The sequence below is a fragment of the Colobus angolensis genome, unplaced genomic scaffold, assembly GCF_000951035.1.
Source record: "Colobus angolensis palliatus isolate OR3802 unplaced genomic scaffold, Cang.pa_1.0 Scaffold140, whole genome shotgun sequence".
Taxonomy (NCBI): domain Eukaryota; kingdom Metazoa; phylum Chordata; class Mammalia; order Primates; family Cercopithecidae; genus Colobus; species Colobus angolensis.
In genome coordinates, this window is record NW_012114489.1 from 4814774 (window position 1) to 4835336 (window position 20563).

General features: G+C 36.5%; 1 pseudogene across 1 annotated transcript; it reads left to right on the forward strand.

The window, feature by feature from the left end:
- The first annotated feature begins 12290 nt into the window (after positions 1–12290).
- Positions 12291–18077, forward strand: LOC105506875 (annotated as a pseudogene). Its single transcript, XR_001001003.1, has 3 exons — positions 12291–12357; positions 16876–17071; positions 17140–18077. The product of XR_001001003.1 is annotated as an uncharacterized LOC105506875 (transcript).
- The last annotated feature ends 2486 nt before the right edge of the window (positions 18078–20563 follow it).

Genomic DNA, 20563 nt, shown 5'->3' on the forward strand with positions numbered 1-20563 from the left:
ACAGGAAATTTCCCCAACTGACACGTAAGTTTATGATATGTGGAGAATTGTGATTTTTATTGAAACTTACTATCTTTAAAATAAAACTAATTTAAGATTCATGCAGAGGTAATATATCAGCCTAATAGAATATAGTCATACTTTATCAGAATTATTTACAGTGTTGGCACTGTAGGTATTTTTGCCCATAATTCTCTCTTTTTTAAAATGTCTTTATTTTTTAGAGCAGTTTTAGGTTCACAGAAAAATTAAGAAGTTACAGAGATTTCCTATATATCCCTTCCCCCACACTTACATAACCTCCCACATTACCTACACACCCCATCACAGTGGACATTTGTTAGTTACTTTATTAAAAACTATCCATAAGGGAAAGCTAAGAAGCTTAGGAGAAGCCCAATTGAGTTTTTCAGAGTATATCTTAAGAAAGAGTGAATGAGTGGATTAAAGTATATGTGACCTTCATGTAGGTCAATTCCTGGTTGATGACACTGTGAAATTCACTCTTCTCGATAGTCATCAATTTTCTGAGACACTGCACAAACACTCATTGATTTCTGCACAAACACTCATTGATTTTGCTTCTTCAGAATCCATTAATTATATCACAGAATTTATACTGATTAGAAAATATAAGTACAAATACCAAGCTCTAGGATATGTCTGTATATGTGTCTGTATGTGTATACCAGTGACATATGTACCTGTGTGTGGATGGCGAGGGTAGAGTGGGGCATATGTCATGTGCACTCTTTTCTAAGCATTTCAGATAGGTCCAATAAAATCTCACATTTCAAAGATATCAGATACTATATACAAACACACAAAATGCTGCATAAACTCTAAAAACCTCTAACCAACAGTTTGGATACTTCTATAGACCAGTAAGGAAACAAAATTTTGGTTTGCAAACCTGAGTTTAGGCTAACAGTTTAAAATAGACTTCCTGGAAAGTACTTTCTCAGTAAAAATAACTGAAAATTCAATACTTAATGTCCATTTCTTTCTTTCAGTGTCAGAGACAAGGCATCCCTTTCTAAATAAGCAGGTTTTCTTCTAGTGGGTTGTAATTATTGCTTTTCATAATCAGTTCATCATCAAAACTACATTTTACACGTTATGTTGATGTCGCTTTTTCAGTATTATCAGAGAAACAAAATTCCTTTATGAATAAACATTTTCTTTTACTGTAATTATTGCTTTTGTGATCACAAACAATTATACTATATATATTCTAGACCAGGAACTTGTCAAGCCACTCGTAAAAAAGTGATAAATGGGCTTGACTTAATGGAGCTTACATGCCGGTCGTGAGACAGACAATTAACAATAAACCAAATATTATAATTAATATATGATACAATATAATACCAGGCAATTACAAGTCCTCAATAAGTTCCTGCTAATGTAAGTTTCTCAGAAGCAAACATCTTGCTCTGTTGTGTATGTGGATCTATATCAATGACTAGAACAGAACCTAATATATGTTAGCCACTTAATAAATGTTTTATGAATGTTCTAACTAACAATACCTGATAAAATTTATTTTACATAAACTGCACTTTTACCAGGCATCGAAGATCTCAATCTTGACCGTATCTGGCCTTCTGTGTCACTTCAGCTCATAACATCCACACATGATAGAAAAGTTGAATGAGGAACAAGAAAAACCTGAAATAGAAAACTTTTAAAATATTCTTAGGAACACAGAATAGCATACATAGGGTTTTCTATTAAATCAATGGGATTTGTATCATGAATATGACCTCCTTGATGGCAAAACTCATGTTTATCATGTTTAATACAGCTTATAATGTAGCAGTCTCTAGGAGAGGAGTGACCTTGTCTATTTTGTTTTCAGTGCCTAGTAGGTACTCAATATAGTTATAAAGATAATAAGTTAAAAATTAAATAATCCATAGCTTGTTTGGAGCCTAATAACATATAAAGGGTTCTTGGAACATGTATTCAATAAATGAAGGAACAATAAATGTATAAATATTTAGTTAAGGCATATATAAATTGAGTATTTGTTTTCATCCATTAAGTGTAGAATACTTACATCATTAGGTTGTGAAAATTTAAAACAATTACATTTGAGAAAATATAGCCTATTTAACAGGGCATTTTTTTCTTTTAAATATACTTCATTTTTAGAACAGTTTTAGGTTCACAACAGAACTGAGCAGAAAGGATAGAGATTTCCCATATGTCCTTTGCCCCTTCTCATGTGCGTCTTTCATCACAATCAGCATCTCCACAAAAGTGGTACATTTGCTACAATCGATGAACCTACATTGACACATTATTGTCACCCAAAGACCATAGTTTACATTAATATTTTCTCCCAATGTAATGCTGTACATTGTTTGGGTTTTGGCAAATGTCCAATGACATATATTCACCATTATAGTATCATCCAGAGTAGTTTCACTGCTCTAAAAGTTTCCTGTGCTCCACCTATTCATCTTTCCCTCCCTGTTAACTCCCAGCAGCCACTGGTCTTTTTACTGTTTCCATAGTTTTGCTTTTCTACAAAGTCTTACAGCTGGAATAATACAGTATGTAGCCTTTCAATTTGGCCACTTTCACTTAGTAATGTACATTTAAATTTCCTCATGTTTTTCTACGACTTGATGGGTCATTTCTTTTTCACCCTGAATAACAGTCAATTGTCTGGATGTACCACAGTTTATTTATAAATTTACTTAATGAAAGATATCTTGGTTGCTTCCAAGTTTGGGCAAAATTTTGGCTTTATCTTTTGGTTTAACGAAAAGCTCTATGAGTAAAGCTACTGTGAATGTGCAGGTTTTCAGCTCATTTGGATAAACACCTAGGTGGAATATTTCTCAATAATATGGTAATAATGTGTTTAGTTTGGTAAGAAACTGCCAAACATCTTCCAGAGTGACTGTTTATTTTTCATTCCCACCAGCAATGAAAGAGAATTCCTTTTGCTCCACATGCTCACTAGCATTTAGTGGTGTCAGTGTTCTGAATGTTGGTCATTCTAATATGTTGTTGTGGTATAACATTGCTGTTTTAATTTCCATTTCTCTACCATGATATGGAGCATCTTTTCATATGTTTATTTGCCATCTATAAATCTCAGGTGAGGTGTCTCCTCTAGTCTTTTGCCCATTTTTAACCAGGTAGTTTGTTTTCTTATTGTTGAGTTTTTAAGAGTTCCTTGTAAATTATGGGAACAGTCCTCTATCAGATACGATTTTTGAAAATATCTTCTCCCAGTTTATGGCTTGTCTTCTCATTCTCTTGACCGTGTCATTCACAGAGCAGAAGTTTTTAGTTTTAATAAAGTCTAGCTTATCAATTATTTATTTCATGGATCATGTCTTTGGTGTTTTACCTATAATGCCATTGCAATACCCAAGGTCATCTAGATTGTTTTTTGCCATTCCCAAGGTCATCTAGGTTTTCTTCTCTGTTACCCTCTAGTTTTAGAGTTTGTCATTTTACATTTAGGTACATGATCCACTTTGAGTTAATTTTTATGAAGGGTGTAAGATGTCTGTTTATATTTTTTTAATTATACTTTAAGTTCTGGGGTACATGTGCAGAAAGTGTAGTTTTGTTACATAGGTATACACGTGTCATGGTGGTTTGCTGCACCCATCAACCTGTCACCTACATTAGGTATTTCTCCTAATGCTATCTCTCCCCTATCCCTCCACCCCCTGACAGGCCCCTGTGTGTGATGTTCTCCTCCCTGTGTCCATGTGTTCTCATTGTTCAAATCCCACTTATGAGTGAGAACATGCAGTGTTTGGTTTTCTGTTCTTGTGATAGTTTGCTGAGAATTATGGTTTCCAGCTTTGTTCATGTCCTTGCAAAGGACATGAGCTCATCCTTTTTTATGGTTGCATAGTATTCCATGGTGTATATGTACCACATTTTCTTTATCCAGTCTATCATTGTGGACATTTGGGTTGGTTCCAAGTCTTTGCTATTGTGAATGATGCCGCAATAAACATACGTGTGCATGTGTCTTTATAGTAGAATGATTTATAATCCTTTGGATATATACCCAGTAATGGGATTGCTGAGTCAAATGGTATTTCTAGTTCTAGATCCTTGAGGAATCACATAATGGTTGAACTAATTTACACTCCCACGAACAGAGTAAAAATGTTCCTATTTCTCCACATCCTCTCCAGCGTCTGTTGTTTCCTTCCTTTTTAATGATCACCATTCTAACTGGCATGAGATGGTATCTCATTATGGTTTTGATTTTCATTTCTCTAATGACCAGCATTTTTTCATATGTTTGTTGGCTGCATAAATGTCTTCTTTTGGGAAGTGTCTGTTCATATTCTTTGCCCACTTTTTGATGGGGTTTTTTTTCTTGTAAATTTAAGTTCTTCGTTGATTCTCAATATTAGCCCTTTGTCAATGGATAGATTAAAAAATTTTTCTCCCATTGTGTAGGTTGCCTGTCCATTCTGATGATAGTTTCTTTTGCTGTGTAGAAGCTCTTTAGTTTAATTAGATCCCATTTGTCAATTTTGGCTTTTGTTGCCATTGCTTTTGGTGATTTAGACATGAAGTCTTTGCCCATGCCTGTGTCCTGAATAGTATTGCCCAGATTTTCTTCTAGGATTTTTATGGTTTTAGGTCTTATGTTTCAGTCTTTAATCTATCTTGAGTTGATTTTTGTATAAGGTGTAAGGAAAGAGTCCAGTTTCAGTTTTCTGCATATGGCTAGCCAGTTTTTCCAACACCATTGATTAAATAGAGAATCTTTTCCCCATTGCTTGTTTGTGTCAGGTTTGTCAAAGATCAGATGGTTGTAGCTGTGTGGTGTTATATCTGAGGCCTATGTTCTGTTCCATTGGTCTATATATATATCTGTTTTGGTACCAGTACCAATCTGTTTTGGTTACTGTAGCCTTGGAGGATAGTTTGAAGTTGGTAGCGTGATGCCTCCAGCTTTGTTCCTTTTGCTTAGGATTATCTTGGCTATGTGGGCTCTTTTTTTGTTCCATATGAAGTTTAAAGTAGTTTTTTCCAATTCTGTGAAGAAAATCCGTGGTAACTTGATAGAGATAGCATTGAATCTATAAATTACTTTGGGCAGTATGGCCATTTTCACGATATTGATTCATCCCTATCCATGAGCGTGGGATGTTTTCCTACTTGTTTGTGTCCTCTCTTATTTCCTTAAGCAGTGGTTTGTAGTTCTCTTTGAAGAGGACCTTCACATCCTTTGTAAGTTGTATTCCTAGGTATTTTATTCCCTTAGTAGCAATTGTGAATGGGAGTTTATTCATGATTTGGGTCTCTGTTTGTCTGTTATTGGTATATAGGAATGCTAGTGATTTTTGCACATTGATTTTGTATCCTGAGACTTTTCTGAAGTTGCTTTTCAGCTTAAGGAGATTTTGGGCTGAGACAATGGGGTTTTCTAAATATACAATCATGTCATCTGCAAACAGAGACAATTTGACTTCCTCTCTTCCTATTCGAATACACTTTATTTCTTTCTCTTGCCTGACTGACCTGGCCAGAACTTCCAATACTATGTTGAATTGGAGTGGTGAGAGAGGGCATCCTTGTCTTGTGCTGGTTTTCAAAGGAAATGCTTGCAGTTTTTGCCCATTCAGTATGATATTGGCTATGGGTTTGTCATAAATAGCTCTTATTTTGAGATACGTTCCATCAATACCTAGTTTATTGAGAGTTTTTAGCATGAAGTGGTGTTGAATTTTGTCGAAGGCCTTTTCTGCATCTATTGACATAATCGTGTGGTTTTTGTTATTGGTTCTGTTTATGTGAGGGATTACATTTATTGATTTTTGTATGTTGAACAAGCCTTGCATCCCAGGATGAAGCTGACTTGATCTTGGTGGATAAGCTTTTTGATGTGCTACTGGATTCGTTTTGCCAGTATTTTATTGAGGATTTTCACATCGATGTTCATCAGGGATATTGGCCTGAAATTTTCTGTTTTTGTTGTGTCTCTGCCAGGTTTTGGTATCAGGATGATGCTGGCCTCATAAAATGAGCTAGGGAAGATTCCCTCTTTTTCTATTGTTTGGAATAGTTTCAGAAAGATTTATTATTTTACATGTGGATGTCCAGTTGTTCCAGAACCATTTGTTGAAAATAATATCTTTTCTCTATTGTGCTGACTTTGTTCCCCGGTCAAAAATAAGCTGACTATATTTATGTGGGTCTATTTCTGGGCTCTCTCTTTCGGTTCCATTGATCTATTTGTCTATTATTTCACCAATTCCACACTGTCCTGATTATTACAGATTTATAGTAAGTTTTGAAGTCAGGTATTACCACTCCTCTGACTTTGTCCTTCAATATTGGGTTAACTATTCTGGGTCTTTTGCTCTCTATATAAACTTTAAATAAGTTGGTCAAGATACACAAAATAACCTGTTGGAATTTTTATTGATATTACATTGAATCTATAGATCAATTTAGAAAGAACTCACTTCTTAAAAATATTGTCTTACTCTCCATGAGCATGGAAAAACTCTCCATTTATTTAGTTTTCTTTGTTGTTTTTCTTTTTATTTATTTAGTTATCTTTATATTATTTATTTAACTTATATTTCAGGTTCAGAGGTACATATGCACGTTTATTATATAGGTAAAATGTGTGTCATGGGGGTTTGGTGTACAGATAATTTCATCACCCAGTAATAAGCATAGTACCTGATAGGTAGTTTTTTGATCCCAACTCCCCTCCCACCCTCCACCCTTAAGTAGGCTCTGATGTCTGTTTTTCCCTACTTTGTGTCCTTGTGTATTCAATGTTTAGCTGAAGCTTATAAATGAGAATGTGTGGTATTTGGTTTTTCTGTTCCTGCATTAGTTTGCTTAGGATAATGGCCTCAAGCTCCATCCATGTTGCTGCAAAGGACATAACCTCATTCTTTTAATGGCTGCATAGTATTCCATGGTGTATATGTGCCAGTTTTCTTTATCCAGTCTACAATTCATGGGCATTTAGGCTGATTCTATGTCTTCGCTATTGTGAATAATGCTGTGATGAACCTTCACATCCATGTGCCTTTATGGTAGAATGATTTATATTCCTTTGGGTATATACACAATAATGGGATTGCTGGGTCAAATAGCAATTCTGTTTTAAATTCTTTGAGAAATTACCAAACTGTTTTCCACAGTTTCCACAAGATTGAACTAATCTGCATTTTAACCAGCAATGTATAAGAATTCCCTTTTCTCCACAACCTCACTAGCTTATGCTATTTTATTTATAACCATTCTGACTGGTTTGAGATGATATCTCATCATGGTTTGATTTGCATTTCTTTCATGATTAGTAATGTTGAATATTTTTTCATGTGCTTGTTAGCTGCATGTGTGTCTTTTGAAAAGTGCCTGTTAATGTCCTCTGTCCACTTTTTAATAGGGTTGTTTGTTTATCACTTGAAAATTTGTTTTAGTTCCTTATAGATTCTCAATATTAGTCTTTGTCAGATGCATACTTTGCAAATACTGCCTTCCATTCTGTAGGTTGTCTGTTTATGCTTTTGATAGATTATTTTGATGTGAAGAAGGTCTTTAGTTAAATTAGGTCTCATCTGTCAATGCGTATTTTTGTTGCAATTGCTTTTGGCATCTTCATCATGAAAATTTTGCTAGGTCCTATGTCCAGAATGGTATTTCCTAGGTTATTCTTCAGGGTTTTAAAAAACTTGGGTTTTACATTTAAGTCTTTAGTCTATCTTGAGTTGAAGCAAGAAAGGAAACAGTCCAGTTTCAGTCCTCTGCATATGGCTAGCCAGTTATCCCAGTACCAGTTTTTGATAGGGAATCCTTTCCCCATTGGCTTGTTTTTGTTTATTTTTGCCAAGATCAGATAGTTGTTGGTGTGAAGCCTTATTTCTGGGCTCCCTATTCTGTTCCATTGGTCTGTGTAGCTCTTTTTATACCAGTGACATGCTGTTTTGGTTACTGTAGCTTTTTAGTATAATTTGAAGTCAGGTAATGTGATGGCTCCAGCTTTGTTCTTTTTGCTTAGGATGGCTTTGGCTATTTTTGGTTCCACAGACAATTTTAAAATACTTTTTTTTGAATTCTGGGAAGAATGTTATTTGTAGTTTCATAGAAATGGCACTGAATCTGTAAATTGCTTTGGGCAGTATGTTAATTTTAATAATATTGATTCTCCCTATCCAGGAGCATGGAATATTTTTCCATTTGTTTGTGTTATCTCAGATTTCTTTGATGTTTTGTAATTCTCATTCTAGAGAGCTTTAACTTCCCTGTTAGCTATACTCCTAGGTATTTTATTCTTTTTGTGGCTATTGTGAATGGGATAGTTTTCAAAGCTTAGATATTCTTGGTGTATAGAAATGCTACTAATTTTTGTATATAGATTTTGTATCCTAAACTTTGCTGAAGTTGTTTGTCAGATCTAGAAGCCTTTGGCCAGAGATTATGAGTTTTCTAGGTATAGAATCATATCTGCAAGTGGAGATAATGTGACTTCCTCTCTTGGTTCTTTATCCAGCTTGTCACTCTGAGCCTTTTAATTGGGGCATTTAGCCCATTTACATTCAAGGTGAATATTGATATGTGCATATTTGAACATGTCATCATGTTGTTAGTCAGTTATCATGTAACCTTGTTTGTGTGGCTACTTTGTAGTGTCAATGATCTATGTACTTAAGTGTGTTTTTGTAATGGCCAGTAATGGTCATTCTTTTCCATATTTAGCACTCCCTTCAGGAGTAAGGACCTGCCTTCAAGGAGGTCTGGTGGTAATGAATTCCCTTAGCATTTGGTTGTCTGCAAAGAATGTCATTTATCCTTTGCTTATGAAGCTTAGTTTGGCTGAGTATGAATTTCTTAGTTGGAATTTCTTTCCCTTAAGAATGCTAAATATAGGCTCCCAGTCTCTGCTGACTTGTAGTGTTTCTGCTGAAAGGTCTGCTGTTAGCCCAATGTGGTTCCCTTTGTAATCGACCTGCCCCTTCTTTCTAGCTGCCTTTAGCATGTTTTCTTTCATTTTGACCTTGGAGAAACTGATGATCATCTTGTGTAGTATCTTACAGGGATTCTCTATATTTCCAGAATTTGAATGTTTGCCTGTCTAATGGGTTTGGAGAAATTTTCATGGATGATACCCAGAAATATTTTTCCAAGTTGCTTGCTTTCTCTTCCTCTCTTTCAGGGATGCCAATGAATCATAGATTTGTTCCCTTTACATAATCCTATATTTCTCAGAAGTTTTGTTCATTCTTCTTTTAGTTGTTTTGTTTTGTTTGTTTTTGTCTTACTGAGTTATTTTGAACAACTGGTCTTCAAGCTCAGAGATTCTTTCATCACCTTGGTCAATTCTGCTTTTCATACTAGCAATTATATTCTGAAATGTTTAAGTGAGATTTTCAGCTGTATCAGTACAGTTTGGTTCAAATGGCCACTCACCTTTTGTTCCTTATATCATTTTTATTGTATTACTTAGAATCCTCAGATTGGGTTTCCATTTCTCCTGAATCTCAAAGATCTTTCTTTCCATCCATATTCTGAATTCTATTTCTGTCATTTCAGCCAGTTCAGCCTGGTTAAGAACCACTGCAGGAGAACTAGTGCAAGCATTTTGAGACAAAAAGACACTCTATCTTTTTGCATTGCCAGAATTCTTACACTGGTTCTTTTTCATCTGTGTGGGCTGATGTTCCTTCAATCTTTGTAGCAGCTGTCCTTTGGGTAGGTTTTTTTGCTTTTATCTTCTTTGATTCCCTTCTTTATGGCACCCTCTGAAACTGCAGCCCAAGCTGTACCTTGGCCCCTTGCAGTCATGGCTGGAGCACCTGGGACACAGGGCACCAAGTCCCTAGACTGCACACAGCACAGGGACCCTGGGCCTGGCCCACAACACCATTTTTTCATCCTAGGTCTCCAGGCCTGTGATGGGAGGGGCTGCCACAAAGATCTCTGACATGCCCTGGTGACGTTTTCCCCATTGTCTTGGTGATTAACATTCAGCTTCTCATAACTGATGCAAATATCAGCACCAGTCTTGAATTTCTGCTCTGAAAATGGGATTTTCTTTTCTATTGCATTGTCTGACCACACATTTTCTGAACTGTTATGCTCTATTTCCCTTTTAAAACTGAGTGCCTTTAACAGCACCCAAGTCACCTTTTGAATGCTTTGCTACTTAGACATTTATTCCACCAGATACTCTAAATCATCTCTCTCAAGTTCAAAGTCCCACAAATCTCTAGGGCAGGGGCAAAATGCCACCAGTCTCTTTGCTAAAACATAACAAGAGTCACCTTTACTCCAGTTTCCAACAAGTTCCTCATCTTCATCTGAAACCACCTCAGCCTGGATTTCATTGTCCATTTCATTATCAGCATTTTGGTCAAAGCCATTCAACAAGTCTCTGGGGAGTTCCAAACTTTCCCGCATTTTCCTATCTTCTTCTGAGCCCTCCAAAGTGTTCTGACCTCTGCATGTTACCCAGTTCCAAAGTTGCTTCCACATTTTTGGGTATCTTTTCAGCAGCATCCCACTCTACTGGTACCAATTTACTGTATTAGTTCATTTTCACACTGCTAATAAAGACATACCCAAAACTGGGCAATTTACAAAAGAAAGAGGTTTAATGGACTTACAGTTCCACATGGCTGGGGAGGCCTCCAAATCATGGTGGAAGGCAAGGAGGAGCAAGTCACATCTTACATAGATGGCAGCAAAGAGAGAGCTTGTGCAGGGGAACTACTCTTTATAAAACCATCAGATCTCATGAGATTTATTCACTATCACAAGAACAGCATGGGAAAGACCTGCCCCCATGATTCAATTACCTACCACCACGTCCCTCCCAGAGCACGTGGGAATTCAAGAGGAGATTTGGGTGGAGACAAAGTCTAACCATATCATGTATCTATTTATATGATCAAACTTTTTTTTTTTCTTTTTTGGCCTGTTGTTGATGTGATGAATTACATTAACTGATTTTCACAGAATTTTACTTGTTAACTAAATAAAGTGAAAATGGCAGCAACAATTAAAATGAATGCAATATAAAAACTATAGGAAGGAATAGAGGAGATAAATAATTTAATAGAAATGGGATAAGTAATGAAGAAATGTACATAAGGGTATGCCCACTCTTATAGTACTAGAAAAATTTCTTACAATAATGTAAATGCTAAATTATCATTTAATCAGAATTAAAAGCTGCTCAGCTAGCATACTTGTATTCACACTGTCTAAGGAATATTTTAGAATGAAAAGAACTATATAGAATTTTAAAGACTATTAAATGGTTGTTATAATTACTAAATGTATTTTAAATGATACTTAGGCATATTTTGCTCATGGATAGTTTCCTGAAAGTTACAAGAAGACAACACCATTTAACATGACATATAATATTGGACTGCTGACTTCTGAAATGCTTCCTGAGCATAAGGTAATAAACCCATAACTTGTTTAAATAAATGTCATTCCCAAGCCTTGTCACCAGCACCTGAATATAATCTCAATTGCTACATTTCTGAAAGACTTTTTCAATTCGAAATTTGTACATTGAGAGGAGTCACTGATTTAAGGTCTTGAGGCAGGAACATACGAATAATGGATTGGAAGACCCTATTGCCAGAAAATAAAGATGCCTTTAAAATAGATCTACAGTACTTTTAAAAGATCAAAGGTGTGCCCTATAAAAGAGCTCCCACTGGCCAAAATGTGAAACATTAAACATCAAAAAGAGGACAATAATTACAATTATTTGGAACATGTTTCATCTGTGAAAAGCCTTGGGTACATAATGATACTTGCAAATGAAACGTTAATTCAAAATGTACAAAAGTGAATTGTAAGTATAAAAGGATACCATAACAGTACAATACAGTAAAATACAATGGCAACCTAATTGGAATTTCTTCTTTTTTTAATTAAGCATTGCTACATATATTTTTGTCTCCTTTAAGTAAGGGATAGTGGCTATAAGGAACTGTAGGAAAGCCACCTAATTCTGGAATATTATGACACCATAAAAAATGAGGAGTAATAATCAGCACTGGTGTTCATGTTCACCACACACAATGACTTAAATGAAAATACAGCAATGAGTTGCTAAAACTCCAGAGACAGGAACTGAATACATAGATACATAATTTTCTTAAAGCAGAAATCTCTAGATAACCTAACATTTTAAAATAAATTGCTAATTAGGTACAAGGAGATAACTTTTAAAAGGAGAAAGATATTCCCAGATCAAAAGTTGACAGCCATGTGAATGGGGGGAACACCAAAATCTAAAATCACGCATGGATTTGCAAAGTCCAATTGATGTAGTAATGAGCTTTGACTCAAGAAGAGGCTCAGCCAGTGAATGTTGGTTCAGGTTTCAGTGTTTTTCAAAGATAAAATTAGATCCTGTGTCTTGACCAGAATTAGCCTCTATGGCTGGTTTCACACAGTGCTCTTTTTCTTTATGATCTGCCAATATTTCTGCAACTGTAGGTAGATATAGAGATATATAGAGCTATTAAAGAAATAGAAAAAGTCTTTAAATTTTATATGTGTGTGTTATGTATAAAATCCTACATAATTTATACAGCAAAACTACGAAATTCACTGGAAAACTGAGAAAGCTATTTGTTTAGTTAATTGACCTCTTCTAAAAGAATAATAAAACCCTATATCTCCTCAAAAACCAAATGGCTACACCTTGAGTCTCCCTGAAAGACAAATGGTTACATCTTGAGATAGGATCCTGCTTTAACTGCAGAGATGTGTTTTTATATCTCAAAAGGGTATGAGGCCCATAACTTTAGATGAATCATAGCTTTAAAAATATTGCTAAAATGCCATTTTAAACATTCCTATTTTAAGATTATTTTAATTATATTTGTTGTAATAACTTTATTATCATGGGAACAATTTGTGTATGATTAAGGTATTGGAAATAATTGAGAGTCTTTGACATATTAAACTTGTGATTGCACAGATAAAAAAAAATTGACTAAGTTTATAATCTACATTTAAATGTCTAGCAATACTTACTGTATTTTGTTTTAATGGTATTTGTGTAAGGATATTTAAATAGTTTTAAAAATCAGTTCATGGATTTACAACTTTATAGTGTACTGGAAATGTAGTACTCTATACTCTTCTCCATACACAGATGTTTGTCTGTTAGTAACACTCCCTGCAACATTTGTATAAGGCCCATAATATTTTCCAAAGGCCAAACTCTATAAGAAATTATTATTCCAGGACAAGATGCACAAAAAAATTTAGTTAGTGGCCGTGGCTCTTCAAGTTGGAATAATGAAAGCAGCAGGAATTATACGTAAAACATACACACACACACACATACACACACACACAAACACACACACACACACACACATACACACAAAGAATGTACACCAAAAGAGGAACTATAACATAACAAATAAGGCAGTCCAACAAATAACTTTTAATTATCTTAAATAAATTAGTGACAAGATTTTCTATCCTAGAAAACAACACAAAACCATTTAATGTTCAGTTTAAACTCTTTAAAGTACAAAATAAAAACATCAGTAGGGAGAAGAAAATAAATTTTGAGCTGTTAGAGCTCTAGGAAACCAATGAATAAAAAAAAATTCTTCAGAGATAAGACATGTTAGAAGCAATAAAAATGGAATAGGCATGACTGAAAACATAAACAAGAAAATAATTAGCAGAATTGAGGTTTATATTAATCCATCCTCATGCTGCTAATAAAGACATACCTGAAACTGGGTATTTTAAAAAGGATAGAGGTTTAATTGAGGTTTAATTGACTCACAGTTCAGCAGGGCTGGGGAGGCCTCAGGAAACTTAACAATTATGGTGGAAAGGGAAGTAAGCACATCCTTCTTCACATGGCAGCAGGAAAGAGAAGAATGAGAAGCCAGCAAAGGGTGAAGCCATTATAAAACCATCAGATCTCATGAGAACTTACTCACTATCATGAGAATAGCATGTGAAAAACCACCCCCATGATTCAATTACCTCCCACTGGCTTCCTCCCATGACATGTGTGGATTATGGGAACTACAATTTAAGATGAGATTTGGGAGGGGACACAGCCAAACCATATAAACGTTATTACCAAAATAACTGGAAAAGATCAAACCTGAAGAATAATCAGGAAATGTAGGAATGATAAATACGAGAGACAAATTAAACACAAAAGTATTTAAATGTAAAAGGTACTAAATCTTCAGTAAATATTTTAATATGTGTACCAAAAGGAAACGCCTTCTCTAGAAAAAGTGAAATGAAATGTTAAATTCCAAGGCATGTAGTGGTAAACTACTGAACATCTAGCATGTTAAAACTATTCAAATAGACATCAGTAGTGGAAATGTAAGTTTTGTGGTAGTGGTGAGAAGCATGTTGACCTCAGCCTTCTACAGACCAACATTCAACTCAAAATTATGCAGCAAGGTACCCCAGTTTGAGAAAAAGATTATGTTTCAAAAATGTTACATCCAGCAGTTTTTCTTCAAGTGATAAAAAAATAGAAAATATTTTAAGGCATGTAATTGCCAGATAATACAGCGTTCTTTTTATATATCAAACTCACAAATAAAAAAAACTTGATAAGATCCAACTAATTGGCTATATAATTTAAAATAAATAAATTAGGAATTAGGTAAACAGAACAAAAATGGTGATGAGAAATAAATTAATTTTAATTTAGACAATTTATGCTATTTTAATATTAGAGTTAGAGAAGAGTAAATAAATGATATAGAAGTTGACCATAGCAAAAAATATTATAAGTGAATAAAAACTAGAGATAGTAATGGGAAAGTTGGAATAAGTAAGGGGTTGAATGCTAATTTTCTCAAATGTTACAGAAAGCTGCCAAAATGTATGATCTAGATTTGAAACATAAACATGTATTAAAACAAAATGGCTCCAAATTCTTAATAATTTTGAAAATCTATCTTTAAGTTTTTTCATTAATATTTAAAAAATAAACATTTACCTTAAGTTCTACTATTCCATGTTTCCTTTCAGTTTATTTTATTGGTTACCTAAACATAAATGTAATTTTATTACTTGGTAGTTTAAAAAGAGCACAGGTACTATGAATTTAATTTGAAAAATTATTAGACTTTTTCTTTAATTTTTGAATATTTGAATTTTTATAAATGAGCATATTTCCAATTTTAATAAATCATAGTACCATCATTTTTATAAAGGTAGTTCAAATTAATTATATTTATAGATGTTTTCCAAATACTACCAGACGCAAAGAAGGCAACTATAAAATGACAGGTTTAGACATGACTAATCAACGAATCATTTGAAATTTAGAAACTTGCACTAGGGATCACATTCTTTTTTGCAGAGACCACTCAAATCCTCTTCATTCTTTCATACTGTATTAACGTAGATCAGACCTAACTGTCTCAAGGAACAAATGAGCGGTTGTGTTCTGCAACCAACAAATTTCCAATTAAGGAAGTCCAATTAAAAGCTCATTTCTTTAATTGTGCAGAGATGTAATCAAGCTTAAAGAGAGGCAGAAAAACAAGATGTATGCAGTTTAGGAGAATGGGCATAGTAATTCTTAACTTTAATAATTTTAAAATAATATCTATGGTTCCAAAATACACATTTAATTTCTTCTCTGTTCTCTTCAGGATTAACAAGTAAAATAAAGCCACCATGCCAGTATATTGGGAATAACTGAAATTCAAAATATGAATTAAGGTTTCAAAGCAGGCAGGTTTACAGCTAAAAGCAATACTTTAAGTTCCATGTTTTCAAAATGGTTGAAAAGCCTATACAGGAAAGGTATATATTATCTTCATGTTTCACAGGTTAGGATATCTGAATCCTAAAGCAATTGTAAAATTTTCTACAATTCCTCAGGGAGATTATATCCAAGTGAAATCACAGTCACTGTTTATTTAATTCAATCGAACTCTACATCTTTGACTAACATTTCCTTTTTTTTAAACAAGAAACTAGTTTGATTTTCACCAGAATTATAGATTCTTAATTTATTGCAAGAGTTCTACTTTATATTAATATAATTCAACTCAATGGTCAGGGGATTTAGTTGTATCAATTTTGCAATAAATATTTCAAGAACTAAACTAAACTAAAATTATCCAGCATATTAATGCACCAAGTAATATTCTACGTATATTCTATCTCTTATAAACATTTCAATAAAAGACAATTAAATTGAGTTTCCAGTGAAAACATGCATTATGTATGTATCCAAGCTAATTCAATCAGCAAAAATATCTATTAAGCTTACTTTATTTAATGATATTACTGTGCTACTTTATATAACCAAGAATAGGAAATACACATGACATGTCATATTTAAAAATGTAAGTTCTGACTCCTTAAGAAAGTCTTTTAAATTATTGCATGCTAATTTTAAAAGATATTTTCTAAAATTTTTATGTTTATAATTAATCAAAATACCTCAATCAATTTTTGTTGGGGACTGGGAGTTCAAAATGTGTAGAAAAAAATACATTATTTCATTTATCTGAATCCTAAATTGTTGTACAAGTAAAATAGCTTTTTTTTAAGTCGTCACATTCCAGCTGAATACCTGTCAATAATTGTATAGGTATTTTTAAATTTCATAATAGTTGTCTGCACCCAACAAGGCAGATCTTTTCTAGAAATGACTTGAGCAAAAACTTCAGTTGATGTTGCCTTATGTGAAAAATTGTCAGATTAATTTGATTAGGGTACTATAATAACGTAGTCAAGTGGCTTTAAAAAAATAGTGCACTAATCTCCTCTAATTGGGACCCCGAGCCAGGGCTCTTTCTGGCGCTGGCACGGCTCCAAGAAGGCTATCCTAGCCATCACTTTTCCACCTACTTTTTAGATAAGGGAAGGTGAGCGAGTCGATATCAAAGTCCAGCCAGCCCTTGGCCTCCAAGCAGAAAAAGGATGGCACTGAGAAGCGGGGCTGGGGCAGGTCGAGCAAGCAGCCTCACGTGAGTCCCATGACAGCGCTGGTAGAGTCTGAAGGAGCCCAGCGAAGTGCCAAAACCTAAAAGACCTCAGGGCCGACCAGATGGAAGCAAAAACAAGTACGCTGCCAAGACCCAGAAAACCACCACAACTCCAAGAAGGAAACCAAGGGGCAGATCCAAAAAACTGGAGAAGGAGGAAGAGGAGGGCATCTCACAGGAGTTCTCAGAGGAGGGGCGGTGACCGTGCGTACGTGTTGCCTGCTCCTTGCTGGAGGAGCAGCTTCCTTCTGGGACTGGACAACTTTGCTCCGCTCCCACCGTCCCCGGCCCTTCCCCAGGCCCACCATCACTACCGCCTCCGGCGACCACCCCTATCTTCCATCTGTGACTTCACCACCACAGTACACAGCACACCAGCCGCTACAGGGCCCCCATGGGCTGAGTAGGGAGCAGTCTTCCCCTGGCCTCAGTTCCCAGCTCCCCCCGCCCACCCACGGGCACACACATGTGCCCTCCTGGACAAGGCTAACGTTCCACTTAGCCACACTCTGCACCTACTGCGTCCCCACTCCCTTGGTGGTGGGGACATGGCTCTCTGGGTTTTGGTTTGGGGGCGCCCTCTCTGCTCCTTCATTGTTCCCTCTGGCTTCCCATAGTGGGGCCTAGGAGGGTTCCCCTGGCCTTAAAAGGGGCCCAAGCCCCATCTCATCCTGGCCCGCCCTACTCCACTGCCCTGGCAGCAGGTGTGGCCAAGGGAGGGGGACTGCTGGTCCCAGGATTCCCCCAGCCAAACTGTCTTTGTCACCACGTGGGGCTCACACCTTTTATCCTTCCCCACCTTCCCTAGTCCCTGCACTAGGTTGGACAGCCCCCTTTGGCTACAGGAAGGCAGGAGGGGTGTGAGCCCCCCACTCCCTCTTCAGGGTGGCCCCAGCCCCCTTGCCATCCGCCTGGGATCTCAGCACATATTGCAGTGATGGAGATGCAGTCACTTATTGTCCAGGTGAGGCCCACGAGCCCTGTAGCCGCTACCTGAGGTGGGCTGGGGCTGCTCCCCCACCCCTACTTTGCTTCCGCCACTCGGCCATTTGCCCCTCCTCAGATGGGGCACCAATAACAAGGAGCTCACCCTGCCAGCTCCAAATCCTCCTGCTCCTCCCTGCCCCCCAAGGTTTTGGTTCCATTTTTTCTCTGTTCACAAACCACCTCTGGAAAGTCGTGTTGTTTTTTGTTCAATGTTCCATTCTTCGACACCTGTCACTGCTGCTGCTACCAGCGCCAAGTGTTCATCTTCATTGCCTCCTGTTCTGCCCACAATTTCCTCCCCCAAGATACTCTTTGTGGGGAAGAGGGGCTGGGGTATGGCAGGCTGTGTGACCGACTACCCCAGTCCCAGGGAAGGTGGGGCCTTGCCCCTAGCATGCTGCAGCAGAGTGGGCAAGGGGGCCCGAATCGACCATAAAGGGTGTAGAGGCCACCTCCTCCCCCTGTTCTGTCCAGGAGGGGTAGCCATGATTTGTCCCAGCCTGAGGCTTTCCCTCTGGTTTCCTATTTGCAGTTTCTTGAATTTAAAAAAACTATATCCTTTCCTGGGAGGAAAAAAAAAACAGTGCACTAATAAATAATAGATGAATAATTATGGAACATTTAGTCTCTCGTTCACACTGAATTGTGCAGACAAAAACTGCACTAACCCTATCTTTGAGGGATACTAGGATACACGAATTGAAACAAGAATTTTGAACTATTTTGTCTCAAGAAACTACCGTATAGTTAATTTGTTTTCTTTACTTTTCACAAAATTTACTAATTATGAATAAAATTTTAAAAATTTATCCCCAAAAAGTTTTTAATTTAATATTTAAATTGCTTGCTATTCAGCAGGAAATGTTTAAAGGAAACACATTTTTAAAGCTAAATAGACTGAAAATCAACTCACCTTAGATCCATTAGCAAATTGAGGTCACACGGCAAGCTGTAGTTCTTAAAATTAGAGAGAAAGATAAATACAGATTAATTCTAGTTTACCAGGAGCAAAAGCCACAGCTGAAGACTGGTAGAGTAATTGAATAATTGCTGTAGACTCAGTGGGGACATTTGAGAGATAAAAAACTCCTAGGAAGTCAGCCTTTGGGGTCCTCCATACTAAATTTTATGACAAGGTTTCACGGGGGAAGATCAGAGAAAAATCTTCTTATGCATCCCTCAGGGGGAAGGGGAAAGTAACCATTTTGAAATCTACCCAGAGTGTCTGTTCTCATTCACAAAGGACTGCCCTAAAGGGAAACTATTTTTACCAGAGCCTATCCAATGCGGGTATTAACAGAGTCTAACTGATGTGGGGGAAGACAGATACTCAACTCTAACTCCCTCTAGCCTGCTATTTAAGGGAAGGAAAATATACAAATCCAGTGCACTCTAATGTTCCTGTATTATATAAAGAAGTTCAGAAACACTTAAGGTCACAGCCCAGGGACCCACAGACCCACTAAAACACTGAGACCTAAATAGTAAGAATATATTAATAGAATGCTTCTCTTGTGCCCCTATACTACCACATCAACAGGGGTCCTGTATAATAAAAGGGCATTACAGCTGAAAAGAATTCTAAGGGTTATAGTCTATTTAAGAAATCTCTATGAAAACCCAAATACCACAGAGGAGATGAAAACAAAGACATAAGAGAAAATTTTAGCCTCTGACATCTACAGTTGTTGGAAATAGTTAACACAACTTAACACATAGATAAATCTAACACTTCACACAAAAGACCTATTTACCTCAGTTCCTTTCATTACACGTAGTTAGGCATGAGTGGGGCAGGAGAGGGCTCTCCCCTCACCAACCACTGGAAATGTCTGGTGATGGTTTGGCAATTATCGGATTGCGTCTCTAAAAGTGATAAATTGGCAGCCAGCGCCAAGGAGAGGCCATTTCCTGATGGTCCACACCTGTTAACATTAAAGTACTAATTAAAGGCAGGCCCCAGGTAGAAGCAACTTCCTGGGTATGTACATTAAGGGACAAAAATGGCGAAGTATGATCTTCCAGGTACACGCCACTGGAAAAAGGAAGAAAACCTCAGATGGGCATTTGTATAACTTCCTAAACACACTGCACATGCTCAATTCCAAAGGGTAAGGAGGGCGCCATGCATGTTGAAAGCCCACCCTAAGGAAAGAATCATAGGAAAGAGGCAAGCCTATAAACTCCCTGAATCAAGGTTGAAGGCCCCCTGTTTTTTCCCTCTTTGACCTTCGGGTGCCCACTTGGGTCTCTTCCAAGGGTTCTTTCCTTTCTTTCCTATTCTAAAGCTTTTTAAATAAACTTACACTCTTGCTCTGAAACTTACCTTGGTTTCTTTTTCTGCTTTATTTCCCTCGGTCAAATTGTTTCTTCTGAGGAGGCAAGAATTGAAGTTGCTGCAGATGCATGCAGACTTGCCGCCAGTAACTCGAGGTAACTCACAAAAAGTGGACAACATGCAAGAACAGATGCATAATGTAAGAAGAGAGATGGAAACTGTAAGAAACAACCAAAGGAAATGCTAGTAATCAAAACCACTGATGCAAAATGAAGAATGTCTTTGATGGGCTTATTGG